We start from the raw sequence: 6,473 nt of genomic DNA on the forward strand, positions 1-6,473 counted from the left end.
CCTGTCTGTGATATTTCGGATCGTACGTAGAATTCAAGCTCGTCGCATCACTGGATGTGGATTCACACCCCTCTATCGAGCGAATCCTATCGCGGGGTCCGAGAGAGATGTTCTTGATCATGTCTCCTTTGAGGTCCGACAGGAATATCTGACTGAGAAAAAGCCATAGGCCGAGGGTCACGGTCAGCTTCACGTCACTCTTGAAGTCGTTGAGCGGTATCGGGGTTAGCAAAGACGTCAAAGTATTGAAGACAGCCTGTGGGAATGATTTATCCCGAATGGAAAAAGTTCGCGCGAAATAGGCGATCACAAGACTCAATGCGAGAACAGCCGCCAGAGCAGGGCTGAACGAGAAGTATTTGTCGGTGATCGACCGCGGGGGCTGAGGTTTGAACACTGCGACGACTACCGGAGAATCCTTGCCGATCACGGGGAAATCGTACATGTTGTACAGATGTTGCGCCTCTCCCAGTGTCCGGGATTCGAGGAAGCAGGACGGCATGCTCTTGTTTCCGATGCGAAAAGTTATCTCGTAGAAACCCAACGCTGTCACAGCGGAGCCGCGAACTTCGGAAATTACAGCTGGTGTCGTAAGATATTCGACTTTCCATGTCGGCGGAATATCTGGTCTCGCGCGCCTTTTCCAGTTTCGCCAGTCGTTCGATATGCCGTGGAAGAGACCTTTGCGCACCACGTCGTTCTGAGCCGTGTACGGGACCAATCGGAATATGCTCTGATGATAGAGTTGGAGATCTCCGAGGAGGAAGTAAACCACTCCCAACGCACACAACCGGAAAGTATGCTTGAAATACCTTAAGGTGAAATCGAACAAAGCCAAGCTACTCACGACCAAAATTCGAGGATGAGGGCACGTTCTCAATGTTTTGTTCGGTCGCGAGAGTATCTGCTGCGATGGGTAAGCCCTGAAGAATCTGAGCTCGTGATCGAAGTCGAATAGCACGAGAAGGATGGGCTCCTTCGCCATCAACCTCGAAAGAACGGGTTTGCAATCCTTCCAGAGGACCTTTTTTTCCTCTGCCAAGATCAAGTGGGGACAATAGAGCAGACCAAAGAGTAACCGCGCTAGGATTATATGGAAATTCATCTCGCACAGGAGCCTCCCTCTTCTCTGAATTTTCCGTGACCAATACTTCGTGACGGTACTCGGCTGGGAGCTTGTTACCGAAGCCGTGAGAAGCTCGAGTTGTGGCTATTTTACTCGTTGAGCCCGCAACGTACTCTCTCTCGCAGCAGAAAGGTATCGGAGGAAGCGTAGCGGTCCGAAATTATCAAGCTGATCATCACTTCAGACGGGAAACCTAGGACAGTCGGCTCTTCTTCTTATCACGCGCGATCATCAGATAGGTACAGGCGTTCGCCCCGGACGAATCCTGTCTCCGCGTGCAATATCCCTGGCCTGGATCACCGTTGTCGGCACAGATATCGTCAAGGAGATTACGATTTTCAGCCGGTGGGAGCAGTTGGGGTGTATTTTCGGCTGGCGTCTCCTCTCGGGACGCATCCGAGAAGGACCTTGGGATCTCTCTCACGATCTCCCCTCTCCGAGGTCAGTCGCGAAATCGGCGTAGAACTCCGCGTTGCTGTCTTGGCACCGGGAATTCGCGGCCGAGATGATGCCAGTTTTACCAATGAGACATCAAACACTCCCCAGAGCACTTGCGCATCCTTCCAGCATATTACGCGAAAAGTATCTATTCTCATTCTGTATGTTTATGCATTTCGAAGTTTCGATGATCAGCGCATGGCATTGTTGTCCCTGCCGTTCTTCATAGTGATCCATTTTGATCCCGCTTGGATTGAGAACAGATGCGAAGCCTTCAAATACAAGCTACGCATCGAGCCGCCGCGGCGACTGCCGCTCTGCCGATTCGCTGGTTCGATTCTCTGCTTCGGGCGCGCACTTGGTCGGAAGACTTCACTTCCCGGGCCTCCTCTGTGACGATTTCCTGAACCGATTATATCCGAATTCGGAAGCCATGAAGTATTTCCACGTCGGACATTTCCTGGAATCTACTCCGGCTCAACAGCAATGGCGATGTGCGACCGGATAATGATCAGCTTCCTACACACCTCCGAATTCGGCGAAGGGTCCCAATAATAATATGCATTTCGGCGTTGTTTTACATTTTTGTCGGGGAAATTTCATATACGGTGGCACACGATCGGGAGTCCGTAATCCTGACAGAGTGGAGTGGTCATCCAGGACCACAGACGCGAATTATCTTTGATAACACAAGGAACCACTCGGGGTCTCATCGAGGTCGAATGATCAGTCGGCTTCGGGAACGGAGCTTTCAGGCCAGTCGTGTCTCGTGTCGTTTATTCAGAATGGAACGAGTCCCATGAAGGGCAGACGACGACATAATGAGCAAGTCTTGGGTCACTCTTTAGCGAATCATGCCTAAGGATAGCGATGCTTTCGCTGCGGAGAATAGTCGCCGAGTGCGAGAACGAGGTCATAGTCGCGCATTCGGGAGACAGTATGTCCAGTGGTTCCCAAACTTTTTTTATTCCCGCGGAGCCTCTGAGGGGTCCGCAGGGGCTCTTCGGAACCCCAGGACATCGTCTTCCGAGCTATAATGAAATGCATGCTTTTTTTACACCGCGACACTATCGATTCCCACCGGAAAGGGTATGAATTCGAGTTCGGGATAAATTACGAATTTTCGGCAGACCATTAGAGGGCTCACGGTTCCGCGGAACCCAGCTGGAGAAGCACTCTGCAGACCCCGCTCGCAACGGAGTAGGCTCACCCTACCTGGGCTGTTCATGAAGAATCCATTAGGTCAAAGGCTCTCGACCGTCTTTCAATCAACAGAGATTCTCAAGACGTTCTATAAAGCAGAGAAGGTCATGTCACCGAGGAAACCTAGCCTCCACTTTTTGATCTTAGCCGAAAGGTCGAAAGCCAAATCGACCGCAAGGCCAAGCGAGCCAGACACCAACCTGCATATCGCGTGGAAAGGTCGCACCCACATACCACGACTGCCGGGAGTGTTCCGCAGGAGCACCGCAGGAGGTTCCCGAAAAGGTGCCTTCCGACGTGTGAAGACAACGATCGTCTGCCTCCATCTGCATCTCATTCATGTGATGGAGAGTAAGCAAATGAAATAAATGAATGACCCAGCCCCTGTATTCTCCTCGTGGAGAGTCGACCAAATCGAGGCGCGATAATCTTGTCTGATAGAACTGCCGAGGCTGGACATCTCTTGCCGTCATGTTTTCCGTGCCAGGATCCGTAGTTCCCGCGGGCCTATATTGAAGCCTATCTCGCACAGGAGGATCGATCATATTATCTGTACTCGGGACAACCTCCGAGCGGAGTCTCACGAGGAGTCACGCTTATTTGAACATGAGGATTTTTCTCGCAGAATGCGTCCATTGCGGAAGCACCGAACCCTCGTTTTCTCCATAGGGAAGGTCTCCGAGAAGGGCTAATTGTAAGCCGCATAGCATCAGGGGAATAATCTTGAGAGCAGCTCCATGGTCGCAACGATGATCTCTTTTGGCCCGCGGAGCGATCATTTCGAGGTTCTATCGATCCGTCCCAGGAAGAAAAGACCTCGAAATTGGCGGTCGAGTGGGACGATGCGCTGAATGTAAGATCGGCCGGAGATAAGCTCCCCGTCGTTTTCGCGTCTAACCGTTTCGAGCTTTTCCGCGATCAAACGGGCTGCGCCGCGGGCGTTGAGAGCTCGAGACTCAGAATATCCATCCCGAAAGGGTCCGTCTTCGAGTATTGTTTGAGAGCCTCTAAGGGTCCACGGAAAATTTACTTTGCTGGAGAGATGAAATTAAAATGGAATGATACAAGTGCGAGTATTCGGACATGCGAAAGGAAGAAGCATGGGCATCCTTCAGCCTAAGCATCGTGAAGTATCAGTCTAGCTTTGGGCCCTTGCGGGTGAAGCGAGTAGAAGCTAAGACGGGCGAGAAAATCGCACGGGCACCCGAAGACGATCTTCGCGAGATGATTGAAGCCACTCCGCAGAGCGTGCAGTTGAACTTGGGGTCGATGATGCCTACTCGGCCTCTCAGGAGCTTATACTCGAACAGCACGCGGACAGCAGCGCTCCACTCGCCACCTCCGTCCAGAGTCCGATGACAGAAATTCTTGACGTAGGACTGTATCCAGCGGCGCACCCCACAGAGATATGGGGCTGTGTGAGAATTAAAACATGCAAGAGATTTGAGCCTTGAATATACGGCTTGAGGAGGGGTTCCTCGAAGCAGCTTTGGAAGCCCCTTGTGCAGCTCGTTCAATCCGGCAGGGGCTAGAAACGGCTGAACGCGACGCTCATGAAAACATCATCCCTGACCGATCTGATGGTCGGTGAATCGTCTTCTTTCGTGCAACGAATCGATCGAATCTCGGCATTCTCGCCTCGTGGACCAGACGATAATATCCTCGAGATCATTGAGTCGTTCCCGAGATTAGCTTCCATGATGCTATCAGGTGTCGCTCGCCTAAAGTCGTTTTCCGACGGCACGGAGAGCCCGAGTGTCGGATGTTTTCCGGCATGAGTACATTCCAATACACTCATTGATTCGAGTCAAGAAGTCTTGGCATTCGGTATGGACATCTCATCGACGAATTCGAGAGGATAAGCTGAAGATGGTCTCGGGCTTTCGGACGCGACACTTCAAGGGAGTCCCGGAGTTCAAAGATCTACTTGATGTGCATACACCACTCGTTTGGCTCGGACTTGGAATTTATACATTCCGCTCATGAATATTTCAACCATCCTCATTGTTTTTTTGTCTCGAAAATCTATTCGCTCGACCATATCTCCGAGCTTCAAAAACAAGTTTGTTGGAAGACAGGACATCGTCTACGAAGCCGCGGCGCGGACCACGTCGCCGAGCATTTTATCGCGTAGCATCCGCAAGTTCAGGAGCCGATAAGCGGTACATGCTGGGAGCTCTCCTGACACGACATTCCGCATAAATTCGATTGAGGATTGCGACGAACATGGTGTACGGAAGCCGGGAAAAGATCCCTGAAGCCAGCATTTTTAGCGTCCTCTCGGTCAGGCATTGCTCACAGTTCAGGTACTCATTCTTCTTTATTCCTAGCTCGTTCAGGAGCATGCTGCAGGATTGGTCCGATCGAGCGAGCAAGTCCGTTCCGTGAATCTCGGGAATTGTCGAACAGCCCGCTCTCCTCCTCGCGATCGAAAAGGCCCGGAACAAGATCGGAATCATCCGTTCTTTGTCAATGATCACGTGATCGTCGGAATTGGTGTAGGAGCTCCTGCTCATCGGATTCGAGGGTTTCCCTGACGCGGTTCCTTGATTTACATAACTCTCGGGACAACACTCCGAAGCTCCGTCGACAGGGTGCAGGGAACTCCTCACCAGGTTGTGGCTGCGCGTCGGAAATCGCGGAAGTGTCTTGCATTTGATCATTTTTCCCTAGTGAGTCTCGATTTGTGGCGGCTCCCAGCAGACTCCCCCAACGAGGTATTGGTCGCATAGAGCCACAAAGCTACGGAATTAGAGCTGAACTCCTACGGAAAATTCAGAGAAGGGGGAGACTCCGGTGCGAGATGAATTTCCGTATAATCCTAGCGCGGTTACTCTTTGGTCTGCTCTACTGTTCCCACGTGATCTTGGGAGAGGAAAAAAAGGTCCTCTGGAAGGATTGCAAACCCGTTCTTTCGAGGTTGATGGCGAAGGAGCCCATCCTTCTTGTGCTATTCGACTTCGATCACGAGCTCAGATTCTTCAGGGCTTACCCATCGCAGCAGATACTCTCGCGACCGAACAAAACATTGAGAACGTGCCCTCATCCTCGAATTTTGGTCGTGAGTAGCTTGGCTCTGTTCGATTTCACCTTAAGGTATTTCAAGCATACTTTCCGGTTGTGTGCGTTGGGAGTGGTTTACTTCCTCCTCGGAGATCTCCAACTCTATCATCAGAGCATATTCCGATTGGTCCCGTACACGGCTCAGAACGACGTGGTGCGCAAAGGTCTCTTCCACGGCATATCGAACGACTGGCGAAACTGGAAAAGGCGCGCGAGACCAGATATTCCGCCGACATGGAAAGTCGAATATCTTACGACACCAGCTGTAATTTCCGAAGTTCGCGGCTCCGCTGTGACAGCGTTGGGTTTCTACGAGATAACTTTTCGCATCGGAAACAAGAGCATGCCGTCCTGCTTCCTCGAATCCCGGACACTGGGAGAGGCGCAACATCTGTACAACATGTACGATTTCCCCGTGATCGGCAAGGATTCTCCGGTAGTCGTCGCAGTGTTCAAACCTCAGCCCCCGCGGTCGATCACCGACAAATACTTCTCGTTCAGCCCTGCTCTGGCGGCTGTTCTCGCATTGAGTCTTGTGATCGCCTATTTCGCGTCGAACTTTTTCCATTCGGGATAAATCATTCCCACAGGCTGTCTTCAATACTTTGACGCTTTGCTAACCCCGATACCGCTCAACGACTTC

Source organism: Galendromus occidentalis, unplaced genomic scaffold (assembly GCF_000255335.2).
Source record: "Galendromus occidentalis unplaced genomic scaffold, Mocc_1.1 scf7180000077450, whole genome shotgun sequence".
Lineage (NCBI taxonomy): Eukaryota > Metazoa > Arthropoda > Arachnida > Mesostigmata > Phytoseiidae > Galendromus > Galendromus occidentalis.